The sequence below is a fragment of the Ischnura elegans genome (assembly GCF_921293095.1).
Source record: "Ischnura elegans chromosome 13 unlocalized genomic scaffold, ioIscEleg1.1 SUPER_13_unloc_1, whole genome shotgun sequence".
NCBI classification, from domain to species: Eukaryota; Metazoa; Arthropoda; class Insecta; order Odonata; family Coenagrionidae; genus Ischnura; species Ischnura elegans.
The window spans coordinates 13,491,370-13,513,995 of record NW_025791657.1 but is presented as its reverse complement, the minus strand read 5'-3'; the positions used below and the strand labels follow the sequence as shown (position 1 = coordinate 13,513,995).

Below are 22,626 nucleotides of genomic sequence, written 5' to 3'. Positions count from 1 at the left end.
CAGTATATAATCCTTGGAAAGAGACGAGGGAAATTCAAATACGGTCTTTTTTCAGCCACCAAGGTCGTGACGGTGAATTTGCCTGCCTCGAACCGAGGCTCGAACGTATTTCGTACTCCTCTCTACAATGATGGCGCATTTGATATCCCTAGGAATAGTGCCTTACTTTTACCCGCTATCTCGCTCTAACCCTCATTTCCCTTCCTTCTTCGCTCCTACTCCGGCACTCGTGATAAAATTCACTGAAAGCCCATCTCCACTTCCTCATTTTCTCGTCTCTGAAAATTTACAGGATAAATATTCGCAAGACGTAATCTGCAAGGCAGCAATGGCGAGGAGCGATTTTGAGCATCAGGAATTACCCTAAATACACTGGTCAACAAAAAACTTTTTTCTATCCTAGAGATGTTGTTGGATGATCCTTGAGGTGCTTTTCGTCCTGTTTCCAAATCATGGCTCAGATATTTTCTATCACGTCTACTTTCTTTAGGACAACCGAACTAAATAAGGGTTCAAGAATATTTAATCAAATAAATCGTGATTTTAAAAATGTGAAAAATAGGTACTTTCGTAGGATTTTCTTATATATTTAGCAAATGGTAAGTTCTTATTCAGTGTCAATCAGTAATCTGATAACATGTTGCTGAAATTTCCTTGGTTCTATTTTTCCAAATGTAAAATATCTTGATCGAAACCCTCTCTTTGTTCATCTCTAAAAGCGCTTAGGTTTGGTGGAAAAGGGCAGGGTTTGAGTCAAGAAAATAGATTTTAAAATTCATATTGCAGCCCATATTTTGGTACAATTTAATTATATAAACATAGCCACCAGATCATGATAATTTTCTGCCATGATATTTCTTAAAAAATGTCACGATACATTTTTAAATGCGTTCCACGCGCTTTTCTCCATTGATCCGTCTTCCTACTGAAATTCTGTATCCTTCAATTCCTAATCTGTGGCCCAATACATATTTCTTATTTGATCTCACTTAATTGAACGACTTTTTGTTTCAAGTAAGTAAAACCAGCACCATATTTGTCCATGGCTTACACAAAATTTAAAAAAAGTCGCTATTTAATAGGAGGAGGAAAAAGAATATATTTTTGGATCAACCAAAGGCTGAAAAAGGACATTTTTGGATCCAGGGACGAGTTCTTTACGTTCCGGACACATTGTTTTCAAGCAACAATTTTTTCTGTCCCTGATATCCCATTCGCTGATGAAGCAAAACATTTCGTATAGCCAAGCTGTAATCCTAGTAAAATTGCAATTACTTTAAGTGGCCACAAATTTTCCATGTATATTTTTGGTAGTGATTTTTTTCTAAAAGTAACTGCGTATTCTCGTAAGATTCTTTCATTTCAGTTTCATGAGTTAACAGTATTGATGGGAGCTCATTGCCATTATGTAAGAGATTATCCTTTAAAATAACCTAGGAGGAATAAATGAGCAAACGCTAATCATCTGTGTTTAATTCGAAATTAAGAGTATCCATAACAGAGAGAACATCATTGCAAAAAGCAAATCTGTTTTGGTGAAGAAACCATTTCAAATTCGTCATGGCGAGAGCGGGACATCAAAAGTTTCGTATTTGGATCCAACAATTTTCAACCCTTAAATTGTGATCCTAATATTTTACCCTGCTTTCAAGATAAAATTTAAATCGTGCAGTACATCATTTAAATTCTCTTGCGTCATAAAATGAGGTCCAGCAGATTTACTCGGTCCAAAACTTGGGTTCTTCGAGTTTCCGAATCCGTCATTATCACGTTTTTTATTACTTTCTGAATATTTGCTGCGATTAGCATACTCCATTGGTTTCGGCACTTGTAAATTTTCGGAGTGAGAGAACGGTAGTATCGCCGATTCAAAGTTGTCTGGATTTTTTACAGTGTGTTTTGACTTCGTCGTAATTCCTTTCATTTTTTTCATCAAAAATAAGTCTGAACAATGACCTGCCAAATTATGGGGACGGCAAATTCCTTATGACATTTTCCCTTCTACCAACTATTAAGAAGCTCTACATTGGTGCCACACAACACATGGGGATCGCATTCTTTATCTTGGCCACCCAAAAGGCAGTCTATATAAAGTTTATAGCCCTGTCTGAAAAATGGGGTAATTTTCCACCTTTGAGCCTTAAAAGTTATTTCACTGTTTATGTAATAAAAGTCATTAGGATGGTTCACGCACTATCTATGCCTACATTCTGATTAAAGCTAAGCCACTTCTCAGCGATTACGTTGTAATAAGCTGTAATTTCTTGCGAGCAACAAATAACAAATGTCTATCTTCTATTATCATCAGAGAAATCGAACATCTTCTCGCTCCTACAGCTGGTCACATGCTGATGAGAAGTTGCAGCTGAAGCAGCCAGAATAGGAACGCATGACATCATAGGACAACATATTTTGGCAGGAAATTTTTATTTACACTTTCTCATACACACTCACTTTCTCAGGATACATAAATGAATTAAATTTCCTTTTTCGTAAAAGCAAAAACATACATTAAGCTGTCCTAAAGAAACTAAATGTGATAAAAAGAATCTAAGCACAGAATCGGAATCAGCGCGAAAAATACGCCTTGGACAATTATCACTTTAAAAGGTTTTAGTGCGTCAATTGCGATTGAAAATATCCACAATGATATGCACATGATTGATACAAATTTAATAGGCGCACAATTTTCCAAGTAAAATTCCATAAATTGCAAAACAAAATTAACATATTATTTTTTCCTCGCCAGTGGCAAAAAAAAACTTTATTTTCTGCAATTTGATACCTCACTTTCTTTTTAATGTATTGGGAAGCCAGTTTCGTAAAATTAAAACTGCATGCTATTTTGGTGTCAAATTACTTTTGACAATAGATAAGAGTCACATAAAATATCTAAATTAATGTGGACGAAAAATATACTCCAATGAATTCACACTTCACTTGGGACAATGTCTCTCCTTTTCTTAAATTCGAAATCTTAGCAGCAGTTTGATGTATTATATGTCAGCATCAACATCTCCGGTTGTAAACTTAGGAGCTACCCGGTCACTTCTCAGGTGGAGGTCTTCTCTGACGCGTTCTGGCAATGTGCACGGCAGTCCTTCCGGAAAAGCTAAAACTTCTTCAAAACCAACTGCATTCAAATGCGTGGCCCATTGAATATTCTCGTTGATTGCCTTCTTTACGTTAAGGGAAAGCTTGCTATGACCCATAGTGATTTTTGTCGTTTCGATGAGATATGCGAAGGAAAATTCAGAGGAGCGTTTCCAATGCGCGCACATGATTCCGTCGAATGCGCCTCAAATTCTACGGAGTTCATCGCCAGTCATGCTCTGAGTTGCGGGAGACTCGGTAGTGGGTCGCATTTTTGGACGACGAAGGTAAGAAATGGTTTGCCTTGTTTGAACTTCCCTCACTGACCAAAGAATAACAACCCACTGGAAAGGAAACCCACTACCCCTTGATGCGATAGTGGTGGCACAAACTTTGCCGGGATACTTTTTTCCCCCATAGTACATCTCCTTCACCACTATCTTCCAACTCATGTGGGGAACATATGAATAAATCACTATCAACATTTACAAAATCTTCAAATGTTGAATTTGTGTCAACTATTTTGTTGATTTTATCGTACTATGTTGGTTCATTCTCAAATATCTCACTGTCTTCTTGTTTGTTACCACCCGTAATCCCAGCCTTGATGAAGAATTTCTCAAAAATTGAGGATATTAACTCCTTCCACGAAAGGCACAGCCTGTGCATGGTCTGAAGGATGTTCCGTGAGCACTTTTAATGTCATTTTCACTATTCACTCTCCATAAAAAATAAATCACTAGCTGTTTTCGATAATGCCTTTTGACCAAAGAAATAATTCTCTAGTCTAAGGGTTGTAATTTACTAGTAGTGTTTGGAGGGAAGTACAAAAGTTTCATATGTCTTAACGTAATTCCTTCATCCTCTTATTTCACTGCCCGCATTTTTTTTATTTGTGCAGCTTAAATATACAGTTTCTTCTGTTTTTCCTCAGTTGTATAAAATAGATGTCAGGGTGAATGATGGTATTCCAAAGGTCACTGCTACATTTTTCTTCTGCCTGCCCTCGTCGATGGCTCAGAAAATTCCCCGGAATGTGGTAATGTCAAGCAGCCGCCTTGTTTTACTTGTCGAATCCATCATTAGCTTATAATTAAGTAATTTTCGTATGTTTTCATATTTTATGGCAAATAATTGTAAATACGCCATATAATATATTTTAGAAAATTGATTTATCATTCTTATAACATATGACTTGCTAAATATTATAAAAAAATAAAAATGTGACTTTTGCGAAAAAAAAGAAATTGAGCGTAATTTTGAAATTTTCATTGAATTCCCTCTCTCCATAATACAATGCTCGTAGCGTTCCGTAGAAAAACTCCGTTTAGGGCACAATGAAACGCGAAGTCTGCGAAACGACGTGATTTCCTAGTGAGAATGCTGGGCGGACTACTTCAGAATGCGGCGGCGACGGTAAAAAATTTCATGACAACGTGTGCCAAAAACCAATCTCTCGGCGAGGAATGAGAAAAGGACTTCCGGTACCCGGACAGAAGAAGGTCGGAAGGGGATTCGGCGTCCGGGCAAGAGCGCGGATGGGCTGGTCCTTTAGTTGGCCCTGAAATATTCAAATGATAGATCACGTCATAACAGATATCACTTTTCGTCGCGGCGTTAACATTCACGGCCGTTTGTCGCGTACGTTAATATTCTGTTGATATACGGCCAGTGATTTCCTTTTTGTTTGCTTATTAACGGAACGTGAATTTGACGAAATTCATTAAAAAACATTATTCAGGTAGAGTGGGAACCCTGTATGGGCTTGCATCATTTTATAGGTATGATTCAATTATGTAGGGTTTAACTAGGAGTCTAAGAAATACCCCACCTGACCTAACTCACATGTTAAGCAGCCAAGTGTTATTGACACGATTTTAGGAGTGTGCACGTAAATTGGGAAATAGTGTCCGCCTCGATGTCTTTACTGAACTCCTACTTCTCTTCCTTTGCTAACGTAAGATTTAAGGTGAACTCACTATCTCCAAAGTTGCACCATCATTTACGATTTCACACAAGATGCACCCTTCTCAGAAGCACTGATTTTTTTGCTGCTTTCCTTAAAATAAGTAGTTTTATTGGCATAATTTTGGCTGTAGTTCATATTAATGAATTCCAAACAGCCACATTCAGTAATCTGTTGAATCCAACATTGGTCTATAATTAATAAAACAATTTTTGTATGTTTCCATGTTTGCAAAAGTAAAAATATACAATGTGTAGTAACTGAAAGACATTTAATTTGTGCTACAGTATAATATGATATGAGACCGCTTCTAATATCCATCTAGACTTCTTTTTTATCAAAGAAACTGGACATGATTTGTACGTGAGTAGGGCCATTATGGTGGATAATTTAAATCACGAATTCATAATTTAAATCAATGTCACAAAAACCAGATAAGTGATATGTCCAACCGTGGTATCCATTTGAGCCAATTTTGTTTTAATTCATGTAAAGTCACTGGCGATGAGAAATTTCCAATGAAGATTAATAAGTTATCAGGGTGAGAGAAGTGGACAGAAGGGGTATACAAGAAAGATTAGCAGGGGTGGTGTGAGGTAATTGGGGCCCTTGACTGGGCCTCTCACCGGGGGGGGGGCTTTCACAGCTTATGAAATTTATGTACGAGGGATGTTTTTAACCTACGATGGGTCGTAAACAGAAGGCAAAGTTATTGATTAAAAATTGTTTCATTCCAAAATATTTAGCACACTTTTGGTGTCCTTTCGACATAATCACCTGGACGATTTAGGAATCGGTCGTGTTGGTGGACTAGCTTTGTTGGTGGACCTTCTTCATAGGATGTTGCCGTGAATGACTTCCAATGAATTTTGCCTTTACCTTGAAGCTCTTCGCCTGCTTGAAAATAGTTGCCTACTAGCTACATCTTCATTTCATTTTATAGATGGAATTAACGCTTCACTAGATCGACATTGCAGAGTGGTTGATCGATAATATCCTGTTGAAATTGCTCAAGGAGCAGTTGGGCAGCGTCAGCACTGAGATAATGGGCGTAGTCATGGATCAGAACACTTCCAAAAGTCAGCATGCATCTTCTTTTCTTTTGAATTGATGTTTATGCAATGGTTCAAATTTTTTCACACCCAATCCATATTGCATTAAAAATTTTATTTTATCAGGTAAAGGTCAAGACATGTCAATACCATACCCATTCGGCAAGTTCTATGGCTGTATCTCCGCAGTGCATCTTTGGCAGGAGAATGAATTGTGGCTATGCAAGTTATACAATTGCTACTACTTTTGACAGGGTTCAATCGTGAAAACCTTAAAACCGTGAATTAGCCGTGAATTTGGTCTACAGTGAAAAAACCTGGAAATAGCCGTGAATTTCGTCATAAAGTCGTAGAATTCTCTCAAACTTGATTGTAGAACTACGATAGAGAGATTGAAAGAAAAATCCATATTTCGACCATGTTTCAAGGCAGAGTCATGAGTCTTTTTGCGTTTGTTACATTTTTAGGTAATGTGTGGTTGATAATTGTTACTTGAATAACATTTCTGCCAAAAATGATTGCTCATGACCTGAGGGTGTGGTGTAGAAGACAGGCAGTTGCCCTATCTTTACGGTACCTGCCTGTCACTCGTCACCTGTTTCTGTTGAACGATTGGATATTGACAAAACACCACCCTTGTATAATGTTCTTTTATCTAAAAAGTGAATCAGCTCGGTGAAATTCGCCCTGGGATCTTAAATAACCTTTTCAAATGACCATATCCAAAAGAGTACGGTTCTCTTTTTTCATCTGACACCTTTATTTCATAATTTCTTTGTAGTCGCTTTACACCATGTTGTTAATGAAATGGTTAATCAAAACACAGAATTTTTGTAATTCTAAAAAAAACTTAGGCTCAGGTTTTCAGTCTCATTTTATTAGACCTTTCATATTCGCTTTACAATTGACGCGAGTGTTGTGGGGGCCCTTGGTGATTGCCTACCTGGCCAGACTGCTTTCAAAGATAATTAAAAGACCAATATCTAAGAAGACCCCTCAAGCGTGCACAGCATATGCATCCTCGCTATTCCGTCCCTATACGGTGCTTTAATCACAGGCATTTAAACCACCCTGGATGCTTTATTTTAGAGGCACTTAAGATTTTGTGCAGACATGAGGTAAATATTTTTTGCTTCATTATCACAAAAAAATTCAAAAAAGTATGTATTATATAAGCTATTGTTAAAATATTATAAGATGGAATACGTACTTCAAAATTTTCAGAGCCATCAACTTTTTCCTGTTCCCCTTATATGGTGGTTAATAGCTTACTTGTATGTGATACTGCTCAAAATAGGGTTCAAAGCAAAGTTCCTGGGCAGTTTTTGCATCTATATCTTGTCTCTTTTCTCTTTGCGTTTTTTGTGCACGCAATACACTTTCTTCTTCCAACTTTTAATGTCTCAGTTTGCAGTTTTGTTGAACAAATTGCTGCCCGGTCAGTTGCGATCATTCCGTTTTGATATTTGAGAGCCGTCCTTTGCTCTCTTCTAAATTCTGTCCGTGATACTTAGCAATTATTTTGTTCACTTAGCTCATTCTGAATGCTAGGTGATCTTTGTTATTACCAACCTTACAGTATAAAATGTAAGCATTTCAACAGCTGTATTAACTAAGTAGTTGAATAATTTCTTGTACCACACTTTTGTCCTTTTTCTTTCCAGCAACAACGATTCTAATAGTTTAACTTTTAAATTTACACCGCCCATATATTTATTATATTCTGTTACACGCATAGGTTTATTTATGCATTCTAGCCCGCCCTTTCGACTTCCAGGTTGCATTTGTTTTTGAATTTTTTGTAGTCAGCTATGCAACATTGTGTTTATCCTTCCACTTTAAAGCAACCAATTTCTCACACTTTGCACTAACAACTACTCCTTTCTTTAGTTTCTTTTTGAGGTTTACTTGCATACCTTTGTGTGATTTTCATGGTTCCAACAACATCTGTTGTCCTCTGTACTAACCTCTGGAAAAGATCGGGACTACTGTAAAAATTGTCCATATAAACACATCTACCAGAGTCTAATAGTTTCTCACACAAGCTTAGTATGACTATTGGAAAAAGATGCATCCTTTGTTATTTTACAGCCCAATTTTGTCCCTGAGCCACAGTAAATATTAAAATTCCGTAAATATCTTGCATTGTCACAAAGTTCAAACAATTTTATCCTAAACCCGGAAGCTTTCATGGGAATATACTGTTCCCATGACAGTCTACCTTTCCACATTAACATAGACTCATCTACACTGATTTCCTTACTTGGTATATGTACTTTTTGGAACTAATTTTTCAAGTATTCACTAATTGGTAAAATTTTATACAGTTTTGGATCCTATTTTACAACTTCCTTGTTGGTATAACCTACACAATGGAGAAATTTGGTGAGCAATTGATATCTTTGCTCACTCATAACATTGGGAAAAAAAGGAGTCTCTAATAAATTATTTCTGCAAAAATACATTCTGAGGCTTGGTTTCTGAATTATTCCCATCAACATCAGTAAACCTAAATACACACTTATTTTTCCCGTAGTTGTGGGGACCCACCTTTGGAAGTGCCATTTTTTTGCTTCGTAATTTTCTTTTTCTCACAAGCAAAAAACTGTTCTGCGTAGCTGTTTGTCTCAGTCACTATGATTGAAATTATTTCATCATCAAAAAATAACTCAAAATATGGCAGGGGATCATCTATACGTGGAACAGGCAGTATTTGTTTTCCAACTAATTCACATGCAAAAGGTTGACGAGGGTCACCACTTTCAATCTCTTGCCAATTATTTGCTTGAAGATTCTCAGAAAAAATGAGAAGGTCCATCACTCTTTTCGGAACTAGAATCCAGAGAGTATCCAAATGAAATTTCCTAAGTAGTATCTGAGCATTCTGCACTCCCTTCTTCCAAAGCGTCAAGCATTTGCTCATCGAACAACTCACGCGAGCAAGAAGCCATGGTCAACTAAAGAGGGGTACAGATGTGGAGTGGATTCAAGGCTGAAAAAAAATATAAAAAAATAACCAAAGCAAGCTTAGGGGTGAAAACACCCCAACCCTTTGCCTCAAACGTTGTAAATATGATGCCAAGATGTGGGGATGCTGGCCCGCCTTTGAGGCTCCGAGAGGCATTGAGTGATCCATGCCTTCACTATCATTGCCTCAATGAAAGAGAAAGGAAACGATGAGGCAGAGAAGCAGATGATAATGAACCAGAGACGAAAGCATTCAGCATCCCCACACGTCACACACAATCGCTAAGAAAGCACATAAACCAGAGCTTGAGTGGAAGGATATCTTTCATTAGCATCCACCAGACGCTGATCCTAGAGGAAGCGTTTCTTTCGTGACATCAGCTAGAAAAAAATACGAGAACGCAAACACAGACCACACAGGGGCACAGAACGATAGCAGGCAGATGTGCCTCACATATATACTCACTAAAAGTACATATATGGAAGCTTAAGAGATAGGAATACCTAATGAAACTTTCAGACGCATAGGGTGTGTCGCGCATGCTTGAGGCATGGCAATCGGACGACACAAACGCTATGTCGCATACGCTGAGAGAACGACCACCGAGATTTATAGTCACGCATGAGGGGTAAGAGTCACTTCTGGCGTCCCTCAGGGTAGTGTCATTGGCCCACTCCTATTCCTTCTCTATATAAACAACAATGGCGAAGTAGTTCACAGGAAGTTACGATTATTTGCAGACGACGCTTTAGTTTACAGAGGAATCCGTTCCAGCAAAGATATAGATGAACTAACGAATGACCTTGCTGCTATCCAAGCTTGGTGAAATGCTTGGCAGTTAGAATTAAATTTGGAAAAATGCGTCTTAATGAATTTCTGGAAGAAGAACAACCCCCTACAACGTAGCTTTACAATTCGGGGTACCCAATTAGAGACTGTTGAATCCGTGAAATGTCTAGAAGTTAGACTCAATAATGATCTATTGTGGAATAAACGTATTCGAGAGATAACCAGTCTAGCTAATCGTAAAATGGGTTTTGTTAAAAGAATATTAGGAAAGTGTGACGACAAAATAAGAGATTAGCTACTTTTGCCTCGTTAGACCCCATTTAGAATACGCTGCCAGTGTTTGGGACCATCATGAAAAAGGCTTAATAACAGAATTAAAACGCATGCAAAGAAGAGCTGCCAGGTATGTGAGAGGTCGTTACGAAAGTTTGTTAGTTTATGGAACGTTTTTTGGACGGTGTGATGTGCATGTAGGAGCCCAAATGCATGCTGCATGCTGGTGATTCATCACCCCCTGCCAAACACCCTAGGGGTGGCTCGCAGGGTATTGGGTCGCGAGCCGTTGCGTCGACGCAACGGCTCGCGAGCCAATCAGAATCTCCGTCTTTGAAAATTTATGGCGTCATATATGCCAGCTCGCTGCGTTGTCACAGAAAAATCTGTATCTGAAAAAATAGCATTATTAGTGATAACTTAAATAAAACGTAAGACACACCTGTATCTGCGTACTACAAATTTTATAAAAGAGGATCTTTTATGGATGAGCGCGTGATTTAGTCCACGGATATGCGGATATTAAACAATGGTTTAAGCTGTTATTACCAGATAACTAAAGTAAGAAATGAAGTCATGCTTTTGCTGTGGCTGGACTCGTCATTTACAGCAAGACATCAAATTGTAACTGTGTAATGAGATATACTGAAGAGTAATAAGTAATAGTGTATCAAATAGCTTTTCCATGCAATCTCTGTTAGCTGAAATTAATAAAAACGGAATGCCTACTCTTGTACAAATTAAAACTGCTTTATCTAAATGTTTCAAAACTAAATATTTCATGAATGTGTGCGTGACTGAAGACACGATCGTAAAGAAATAAAATATAGTTTTTTTCCGTTGTCACGAGACGGCTCAATTTGCCATCGATGCCATCTCTCTGATCTATTTCAATTCCTTTGCACGTTCGGTGGGAGACAAGAGTAAGTGGTCACGCACACAGAAATCCGTCTAGAGAAGGCGATCGCGAATTTTCAAGGAAGATCAAAAGTGGTTAGAGTAGGATATATGTGGTGGACAGAAGGAGAATGCAAATACGATAAGAGATAAACACGATGGAGATAAAAGGGGCGACGGCACATTCTTGAAAGATTGAGTCTTGTGAAAGGGGGCCTCCACCACTTCAAGGCAGTGGTGAAGCGATGGCGAGGGTCCGGAACCCCCATAAATATGAGAACACAATTATTCTCCTTCATAAAAGGAAAAAATATTAGGTGGTAGTGTATGAGGTGCGTGGGCAGTGCAGAGAAGGCGTGGCGGCGGACGGGTGATGCCGCAGCACCTTGATGGTATGTAGGGAGGGGAAGCAGTGGGAAAATGGGTCAAGGAATTTTGAGACCCTTCCATGACTCGTGCGTTTGAAAGAAAGAGAACTTCCGAAGAGAGATTTTTGTTTCACACAGATTTCATTTGATCACAAAATTCTTGATATACACAGAAACACATAGGATTCATACTTCTAATGCCAGCGTAAATGAATTAGCGAAACTTATCAGAATAATGCGAACAATAGGGTACAAACGAAATAAAAATTGAAATATTTTCTTTCCTATTAGTTCGTAATTGAACGTCATACAAGCTTTCCATGCACTCGCAAATCTCCATTGAATAAGTACTCATTAATTAAACATTGCATGTATTTGACGATAGGAATATTAAAATAAATATAAAAAATACTCTCCCTTTTCTTACAATACTACGCAAAATCATACACACGTTTGCAGTCACATATTACACAAAGAAGGAAATGGGCAATGAAACAACAAAATATAAACGGAAAGAACTTTTAAGAATTATGGTTCAAAATGGCGAGTTTTACGGCTTCCTGAGGGATATTTGATTAATCCTAACACTATTCTATACGTAATACTGATCCAAAAAAGAAAAATGGATTTAACTTCAAAATTTCTCTTAGCTCGGGGGGTTTATCCCCTCAAAACCCCCCCTCGCTGCGCCGCTGATTGCCACAGTGGTATCATTTTATCTATTATTCATTTAGTGTTCATTTGAGTTTGTCTCCACTTGAATTATCACCAAATATTGAACTAAAAGCCTTGGGCGTCAGTGGTTCATATTATGTTATTTAGAAAGAAAAATGAATCCGAGACACTGATTGAATGGAAAAATTTCTCCCACAGGGTAAATACGATCCCGAATAAGTCATTTTTCAAGTTGGCAACTTCAAAAATCAAGGAGGAATCATCCTCTGTGGATAATGATTTCATAGTTGAAGCGAACATCCTCTGCACACTCCGGAGGTAGTGGATGGAGCTGTAAATACACTGACAAGAGGCCAGTGGGCACAGGCTGAACGCCAGGAAAGCGTTTACCCTTCAGCAACCAATGGGTGAGTCTGGTTGATTAAAATCCCGCTTTTATAAATAAAAATGGCCCCGAAATAATATTAAAGAAGTAGTATGCATTTTTTCGTTCAGAAGTATGTAGTCTTGCGCTCGAAGACCTGGAAGAAGTGGTTCCAATGCGTCCAGACCCGAATCCAGGAGAGCAGGAGCCGCAGAGCCAAGACTGATGCACCCCATCAACTGCTGATGCGTCAGAGACAAACAGCCAGGATGACTGGTACGTAGTAATATGGCGTTGTGTTGTCAAATCTTGGCAATTCACAACGTAAGGCCTAACACATGGCACTCCTTTCGTCTGTCCCGACCAGGTGAGGGAAAAACGACACAAAATGAGAATAATTACCACCACGAGAAACAATTGTATCAAAAAAATACATCTTATGTTAATTATCAACTATTATATGATAGTGAAAAAATTTAACATAACAAGTATTTCGAATGTAGCCATCAACAGCTAATAATCTGAAAAACGAACTTCAATCAATACAAATACTAAGTACGAATGGCGTGTCCGTCTGCACCAAGAATAAGTTGAGAATCGCCGTTGGAGTAGTTCGAGCGATGATTCTGCGTCTAAAGCTTATATCTACATCTACATAATGCCCTGCAAGCCGCCTAAAAGGCGTGTGGCAGGGGATGTTAGGACACCAGCTGTATACACATGAACAATGATGTGCTCTAACGAAGTTGGGACTAGCGTTTATTAAAGTCCTTTATGGTTCGGGGAAAATAGAATTCTCATATTTATCCGTTGAGCAAAATATCTCTCTGAAATTATCGCTTCTATAGGATTTGGAAGCATAGAGTGGCTCTAATATTATGTTTTCTGTGTCGCTCTTACAGATATTCATTCTCAATTGCTCAAGCAATCTAAGCCTAGCGTGCAGCCTCCGAGTCACAAGCGGCTCCCAGCCTAGTTCTCTTAACATCTGAGTAACGCAGTCTGTACGCCCGTAGCGGTTTTTGACGACTTGCACAGCCTTCCTTAGTATTTTATACAGTTCTGGTATTAAGTCTTTCGGCACATTATCCCATACGCTCGTTACATAATGAAGGTGCGGTCGGACGAGTGCGAGGTAGAACCTTTCTTTTACTTTCACATCCGAAAATATTCCCACAATGCGCTTGACAAATCCTAACTTCTTCAGGGGTATTCCGAAAATATTCCTTACATGTGTTCCCCACGAGAGGTTCGAGATTATCGTAACTCCCGATATGCGAGAGTGAGTTCGGAACGAGACACAATGCGAGAGTAGATGGGAAAATAGACCGAAGGAGGGAGACTTTTTCGAGGCTGAGGGAAACCCCCATAAATCCCGGTCGGCCCTGACAGTCCAATTTTCCCTGGAAGCGCCCGTGTTGACAGGAAAACTCTGGAACAGTTCTCGTCGTCCAAGCAGGGGTAACGGGTAACAGCGTAGCGCCAGGTTTCCTCTCCTCTATCTTCTGGATGGAGACAAAGCCAAGTGGTGTGATCAACAGGTCAGGCCAGCCAATGTAGTCAAGGAGTGGAAAGACATGGTAGGATGAGGCATTGGAGGGAGAGAGAGTTTTGATAGGTGAAAAGTGGAGGACTTCTCACTCCAGGCTGCAATTTATGCCTCAGCTCCAACTTCCCCTGGATATCAAGAGGTAGATAGCAGGTATTCATCTGCCATAGTTACTGTATAAGTCTTGATCTCCTGGTATGGCTAGTTCGGATTGCAGGTTCGGAGAGCGGAGTTCGGAAACAGAGTTCCAAGACGGAGAGCCTCCGAGTCTTTGAGTCGAAGGCCTTTGTGCGAAAACCAATTGGGCGAAAACCGTTCGAAAAAAAATTTGCACATAAGTTCGGCAGATGTTTGGAGGATTTCGGAGGAATTTTAGTTCCAGAAATTGCGGAGGTGGTAAACTGAAAAATGTCACATCCTCCTTCACCGGATATCCCTCATTTTCTTAATTTGAGGTTGGCGGTGTTAAAAATTACTCCATTACTTAATTCATGAGGCGGGTGAACAACATGGTGTTCACTACAGGAAATCTGTAAAACCCACAATAAAAAAATGGAAAACAATTTATAACTAATAAAGTTAAAAACAATTATTAAAATAAATTAAAATAAGGATAAAATGATCCTTGCCCTCTTTCTGAATTCTAAGCGATTCATCACCGTCAAAATATTATATAAAGCTGTAGCAGAGAATTTAAAATCATTTGAAATCATTAAGAAAAGCAAAACAAGTTACGATCTGAAAATAAATTACAAATAAAATCCTCCTCAACGGGGTCTCTAACTGACACGGCCACCGATTTACCTGCACGTTTGCTCCACTAGGCCACCTCAAGTTCTACCATGATCGGCATAATAAGTCGTAAAATTCAAACCAACTTTGATGACTGGGGCAGGTGCACAGTAAAGGCACACGAAATAATCATTACTTCCTACATAAATCGAAACAAAATGATAAATTTGCAACTGAATTCTCCTTCTGTATACACAAATCTTCACGCGCAAATGAAGTCATTGTGGATCGAAGCCATTATCAACCAAAGTGGTAAGGGAAACTATGCCTCGAGAAGCAGAAGTGGTGTCACAAATTTTGTCGTAAAACTTTTGAAAGAGACTTTACATGCGCCCTAAACTATGGGTGGTACGGCAAAACTCGGAGTTTCATTTCAGATCCATTAACTAATGTGAAAATTAAAAAAAACGAACATGGATGGGTTGCAATTGTGATATTGATTATAATATATATCAAAATTGGTAACAACTGAACTTGTACGGCACCAACGGGACGCACAAAGCAAAAGTCGCAGAAGGAGCTCATCCAACCACTCGGCTACGCCTCTGTCTGTGATCAGGCGAAGACTCAAGAGAATTCAGGGGACGTGAAATATTTGAGTGCGAATATCTCTCGGACCCGGGCCTGTGTGGAATAAAGCCGCGAAGCTTTGATCTCATTGCCTGTATAGTTTCTGAAAATAACATCGTCATTCATATCCGGAACATCACTCTCGCAATTTCTCCTTGATAGTTTTCTTTGCCACATTTTCGATTTTGAATAATTGTCGCTCATTTATAGCATTTTCTATTAGCTAAGACCAGCATTTCTCGCTTCCCTTGAGCTTACATGTCTCTTTGTCTCTTCGGATCTTTGCGGAAGTTACCATTGTACCATTTCGTATCGGCATTCAAACACTTGAACCTACTTGGTGTCGTATTATTCACGGCCTCTTGCATGATGTTAACTCATTTGTTCCACGCGTCCAACCCCAAGGTTAAGAGGGGTGACTTTGAAATTAGTGGTGGCAGTATGGTAAGTGGAGGAGGCGACCGACAGCTGAGGTCATTTGCGCCATGAGGGAGGGGTATGGATGGATGGGTGGAGAGAAACCCGGCGTTGGCATTCAGGGGCGAAGCTAGGAATTAAGACTGGGGGGGTGGGGTTTAGGTGCAACTAATACCGGGGTGTGTGAGGGTATGGAATACCCACTAGGATAAGCGGTAGGTGCGAGATTAATAACACTGGACAGCATGAAAATCGGCCCTGACACCATTCCTGCTGATTATAAATGCTCAAATGACCTCCTAAATCCGAATATGAAATCCGTTTTTCTCCATCGCCCACCATTTTCGGGGGAGCTCCCCCTCCAATTTTTAACTCTTTTCGGTCATTTGGAGGAATATAAAGGATTATTTTCGCATTAAAATTTTTTCCAGGGGTTTTGAGCGGTGAAAAATCATAAAACAGTAATAAATTTGGTAAATATGTAGATTTGGGGTGAATTTGTCTCCGAAAATTGTGTTAAAACGCATAAAAAATTATCAATATTGCCATTTTTCGCAAATTTCCACGTTGTTTTCTTTTAATTTTACCTTATTTCGCATTTTTTTAAATGTCCAGCTTCCATTTCACATCATCCCCCCGAATGATAAAAAATATGTAACAAAAAGAGACAGCAGTAACAAATAAAATATTTCGCTGCATAGCATAGCAACAGTAAATAAAATAAGTAGCAATAGCTCGAAATATTCACTTCACTACGCTGGCCTTCGCAGTACCTCTCCTACTCAGGCTTGGACGGTATTCTCTTGCTCTTGAGAAAAAATGGGACTTTTATCTGGAATTAAGTTTTCCTCGTCATTCTTTGAATAAGTGGAAAGGAATACATCTTTACCGATTGACGGGCGTCGGAGAACTCTGTTATTACTTACGCAACGATTAATGCCGATCAGCTTAACTAATTCATATTTAACGTGTTTGCTCAGATATTTTTATGATGAAGCACCGGGAATATCAAAGCTGCCATGTATCATATGTCGTGGATATTATATTAAAACATCAACCCGAGTCGATAGATGTAAACAAAAGTCTGCCATGTTCAGAGTGAACGACTCGTGATATCTAGCTCTCTGAAAAGAGCTGAGATCACTCAAAAAGAGCCAAGCTACCAACTTTTTAAAATCTCTCCGAGGAATTACCTTCGATCTTTCCTGCTTCATTAAATGCTACAATGTGTTTGGGGGAACATAATGAATATTAATTTCACTTAAATGGAAGCGGTCAAATTGAAGACTGAAAAGGATGCCTGAAAAGGATATATAGCCTTGTATTTTTCAGGAGTCAACTGCTTCTTCGGCTCATTGATGCCCTTGAATTTTGGAGCTGTGTTGCCAGTTATGCTCCTTTCCATTATCTTTTCACCGACCAGCATAGCACACGTTCTTACAGTATTTTATCTCTGGATCTTCACCTTTCTTGCCAAGCACCGGTCTAGCCTTGCAAACTCCCCAGGCCTTACATGTGATCCATACACCATAACCAACATGGATCGAAATAAAATTGCAACACCATCAGTATGTTAATTGCCAGTCAGAGTAAAGTTTAAAAGTGATGGTACATGGAGTCAATTTTAGGAAGAGACTTAAATATTCAAGTCTACAGAGTGCAACTTTTCCTTGAATAATTTGAAGTTTCATTGTTACTTGGCGATAGCTTTTAACTAAAGAAAATAATTTTTTTGAATACCAGCATCTCCATAATACAGTCCGCCTCCCATTCCAATTCCATAATCATGCATTATTATTCAAATTATGCACTATTCCGTATTACAAAATAATCAAAACTTTATCAAGGTTTTCATTGCAATTGCACAAAGCACACACCTGTAACTGACTAAGAAAACTTTAAGTGGAAAAGTAAGGGTTAAATATTCCATATCATTGTTTGTGCTGAGTGAATGCATGTCAAACACTTGCTCCGAAGTCACCTCTCCAATGCTAACTTTAGTAAACACACAACTTCAGAGGCGAGTAAAGATAACTGGTAAAATCTCATATCCAGGCTCCCCTCGAGGGATAAGAACACTCCATGGTATTTAAACGATGCAAAAAAACAACTGCCACTTACTTCACCAATAAAAGAGCACTGAATTTTACTTACCATGCCATCATTTTCCTGCAAGAATGGAGGCCACTGTTGCACATCATTACTGCCTGGAAAATGAATTAACATTACCGTACTGCATACTAACATAGGTATTACATGATATCATTACGCATATTCATTGCACACACTAACATACAATGTGGCTCAGCAGCAACCGCTGCTACTTTCTTTGGGGGTTCTGCGGAAGCACTTGAAGCCAGCAGTGGCTCCCCTTGCGATCAAGTAGGAGAGTTCACAATGCCAGCAGCTGCTGTCTCTCCTGGTTCCTTTCCTTTACTAGGGTTGCAGTTCAAATCTGGCGGAATGGTGTGATCAACAATTGAAAAACCCATAAAGGCATCATATAAGTAATTCCAAGTAAAAAGATCATACATACCACCTTATCCCCAGAGCTTGCTCAGGTCTTTTTAGGCATTCCTTTGGGGATTTTGCTCATCACTTTCTCCTGGGGAAAACAAAATTTTTATGAGCTCCACGTAACTAACAAATAAATATAATTCAATCCCATGAGTAGTAGCAAATAAATTTAATACCTACCTAAATATCTAACATTTCTCAACTCCAAGTTTTCCCTTTTTAGAGCCTTGATCAGCATCAACGACTCTAGATTCCTCTCCTTCAACTGCTCAATTTCCGCATTCTTCTTGAGCAAATCTATTTTCGCAGAACTCCATTTTTTTCGTAATCTACCAATGGTCTCGGCAGAATCATCTTTGTAACTCTCGACCTCAATGCATCGTTGGCCCTTTACTTTCACGTCCATTGCTTTCACCCAATTCCTCTTTCTACTCTCCTGTGCAGCTGCCTTTTTCGCCTATTAAAATCACAGATAATCATGTCAAAAGACTGAAGTTACCTTAATTTTAAAATTAACAAATATCAACATACTTTTATTTTCCAGGGAAACAATTGCTAGAAACAAATGGTCAGAAATAGTTATGAATGACAATAAAATGTTTGAAATTATTAAGAAAGTGGTCAGACTTCCACTTTCCAACATAACAGAAGTTCATGTGTGTGTAATTTGTACTTACATTTGTACACTCCTTGCTCTTTGCTTTCCCAGACACATCGCTTTTAGCGGGCCGAGAAATATCCTCCAACGTAGTTTTTACCGGGTGTACTAGCTTCCTCTTTCCTCAGTTTTGACTCAGCCATTCCAATAGCTGACTCCTACTACACTAAGGTGCAGGATTTGCCCTCTCCAGTAATCCTCATCGTCCGTATCGGAGGCATCACTAGGCTTCCCGTCACATTGGTCGTACTCTCGCCACCTAATCTCTTATTCCCTCGCCTTATCGAAATCACTTTCCGTCTTCGGAAAAAAAATTTTAACGAGCGTGTGAGGCACCACTTTGTACTTTTTGTGTAGTTAAAAAAAGACATAAGCCCAAAATTCTTTACTGTTTTCCATCTCGTAAAAATTATAATCTGTGCCTTAACTACGACCCACAAGCTCACACGATGTACCGTTACAGTTGGTTACGGTTATACCACGCCACCACGCTTCCACCATGCGCGCACAAGGGGTCGTAATATTCGTGCGCGCGCACCATAGAAAACAACGTCCAAGCGAAACCAAATAACGCGAAGCCAAATTGCCAAATTGTACTTGTGGATTGCGTAACGTGTGAAGTCTGGGTAATTAAGCTACCTTGCCATGTTTAGACAACCTTATAAGAGGTACCTTGACCCTAATTCAAATGTAAAAGGCAGCTTAATCTGAAAATTAGGCGAAGTTCCGTGAAAACGGAAACGAGAGAGGAATGGTGTGCATCAAATCAGGTGTGGCTGAATTACGACCCTCAGCGAGATGATGAACAGGTACAAATCCTTTCTCCCTTTTATGTGCGTTCACTTCAGTTAATTGAATATAATAGGATAATTTCCTTCATCAAAGAAAACGAAAGGCATTGATTGCGATTCATTACCCACCATTAGTGTATTCATAATACACAAATTATTTGGTTTTTTAAATACCGGTTTAGACGAATGGCAAGGGTCAAATTTTATCCTCATTTGAAAAAGGCCACATTGGCGCCCATGCGATTCCACTCCGCATGACGTCACAGGGACCTAGTTTCTACACGAGAGGATAGGAGTTATACATCGTCTGAGGTTACCAATTCATGCATGAGGCACAGAGCTCAGGGAAACATGTCTTAATAATCACCTATTAAAACTTGCTAAGGTCGGAAAGTTTTCTTCGTTTGATAAGGTATTAATAAACCTTTTTTAAGCCAAGCGCTACCATTCAGCAAGGTACTCAGCTATCCACTAGCATCCTGCGACGTATCAGCGCTAAGCCACGCCTCAAGGTCACCTCACCGAGCGGGAGGGGGAACCAGAAATACGACGTACGGAGATATTTCCCGGCATTCATACTTTAACGTCGCGTTTTCGCGCGCTTGAAAATTTTCTCTTTTCATTTAATCGCGAAAAATAGATTTTGTCATTTAAAAATCTAAAAGCGCGAAATACGTACTCCAGGAGTAATAATCTTTCGATTAAGGCAATAAAAATATAATAGGAAACCACCCTATTGTATAGTTGGGTATAGTACTGTCGTTGAATTTAGAGGGAAATATGTTTTATGGGTGCCTGCTACCAATTTTTTTCGTTCTCTTTCTCATCAATTGTTACCAACTCAAGTACTATTAGCATTTAAGTGAGTACGTTATATATTCTTTCAGCCACACAGTCCAGCGAATTTGAACTATAGTTCTGGAGGAGAGCTTGCTGACGATGATGTTGCATGTGAACAGGAGAAGGCTGACGGCGATTTTCATGAAAGTGGTTTATGTGATAGCAGCTCTCTCAATGATTCTGGCAATTTCTATGAGATGAACTCTGCGGATTTTTCTGACAATGTGAGTGCATCTGGTGACGAATTTCCTGGTGAAAATTTAGAAAATTCCTCTGAGGCAAGTTCTCTGAATTTTTCTGATAGTGTACGTGCATTCGATGATGAGTTACTCGGTGAAAATTGAAGCAGTTCTTGTGACAGTGAGGTAATATCACCATTTTCCAGGCTTAAAAATTTCTTACACTCAACTTCTTCTATTCAGTTAAATGTAGCCGTCTCAGTTTCTGAAATTATCCTGTTGGTTTTATCTCTTGTAAATAAGCATTGTTTATCACTGACGGCCTCTTGTGATTTAATGAAAATGCTGAATGTGATCATGGGCACTAGTGTTTTTCCTGCTACTGAGTACATGTTCAAAAGCCTTTTCAATTCCAATTTTTCAATGACCATGCATTTCACTTGTGAATTTTGTGGTCATTATTTGGGTAAAAGTGGTGATGAAAATTTGGAAACTTGTATAAATTGTGAAGTTTTTAACTAAACTAAAGGGTACAGGTATGATCACTCATTTATCACATTGGATGTCAGAACCCAATTGCAGGAAATTGTGGTAAGTTGCAAGGATGATTTTATGTTTTTAACTAGTGCTGCACCAAGTGACATTTTGGTTGATATACAAAGTGGTTCATTGTGTGGAAAGAAAATTCGAAGGGAAGATGAACAGTTTCCCAGTTGGATGTCATTGACATTCAATGCTGATGGTGCTCAAGTTTTTAAGGATAGAACAACAGTCATACCCATTTATCTCATGATAAATGAACTGAAATGTAAGCAGCGTCGGAAAAATATGGTTCTGGCAGGTTTATGGTATGGGAAGGAAAAACCTCGTTTTGATGTCTTCATGGACTCTTTTGTTAATGAAATGAATGAGTTATATAGGGATGGAATTGACGTTCCATGTGATGGGGTGATGAAAACTGTGAGGTTTGTCACGTTGTGTTGTTGTGTGGACACAGTTGCACGTGCTCCACTGCAGGGTATTACTGGAGTAAATGGGTGCTAAATACTGTTGTAGTTGGTGCACACTAAAAGGTGAATGTGTTACGAAACGGTTAAGAACACTCATTGCGATGCCAACCCTGAGCCCCGAACTGAGGAAGGATTAAGCCTTTGCTATGAGCAAGTTATTCATTCTGGAGAAAAAGTTATGGGTAATCAGGCGATCTCTCCACTTTTAAATTTATCTTCATTTGATATGGTGTGGGGTTTTTTTCCTGACTATATGCATCAGATTTTGCTTGGTGTTGTGAAAAGATGCACTGAGAATTTCTTGACCCACAATGAAAGGGAATATTATGTTGGCTCAACCAGTAGCTTGAATACAATCGACAGTCGTATTACCTCAATGCATGTACCTCATTTTTTGAAACGCCAGCCAAAGTGCTTGAGTAATAGAAAGCACATGAAAGCAAAGGACTTTGAGATTTGGTTTCTATTCCTCAGTGTGCCAGTTCTAAATGGAATTTTATTGAAAAAGTACTTGTCTCATTGGAAGCTTCTTGTGCGTGCCATCAGCATTCTACTTCGAGATGAACTTCACACAGATGATGTAGATTCTGCGGAGTTAATGCTAACTGAATATATTGCGAAGCATGAAGAGTATTATGGAAAGTATGAGATGACAGACAATGTACATTAGCTTACTCACTTAGCTGATAGTGTAGGAAAGTGGGGGCCCTTATGGTCCCACACTGCTTTTCCTTTCGAGTCTGAGATAGGAAATTTGAAAAGGATATTGAAGGCTACCAAAGGAATCCCTCACCAGGTAGTTACAAATATAGACATTAATAGAGCCTGTTATATCATTACTGAGAATGCTGAAGGAAT

The 22,626-nt window shown here is 39.0% G+C and overlaps 1 long non-coding RNA gene across 1 annotated transcript; it reads right to left on the bottom strand.

Moving 5' to 3' along the window:
• Window positions 1-12,579: 12,579 nt before the first annotated feature.
• LOC124172173 lies at window positions 12,580-19,879 on the bottom strand. Its single transcript, XR_006868068.1, has 5 exons — window positions 18,471-19,879; window positions 18,310-18,378; window positions 18,070-18,228; window positions 17,928-17,980; window positions 12,580-12,799 (listed from the first exon to the last, which is right to left on the bottom strand). It is a non-coding gene; the product is annotated as an uncharacterized LOC124172173 (long non-coding RNA).
• Window positions 19,880-22,626: the final 2,747 nt, after the last annotated feature.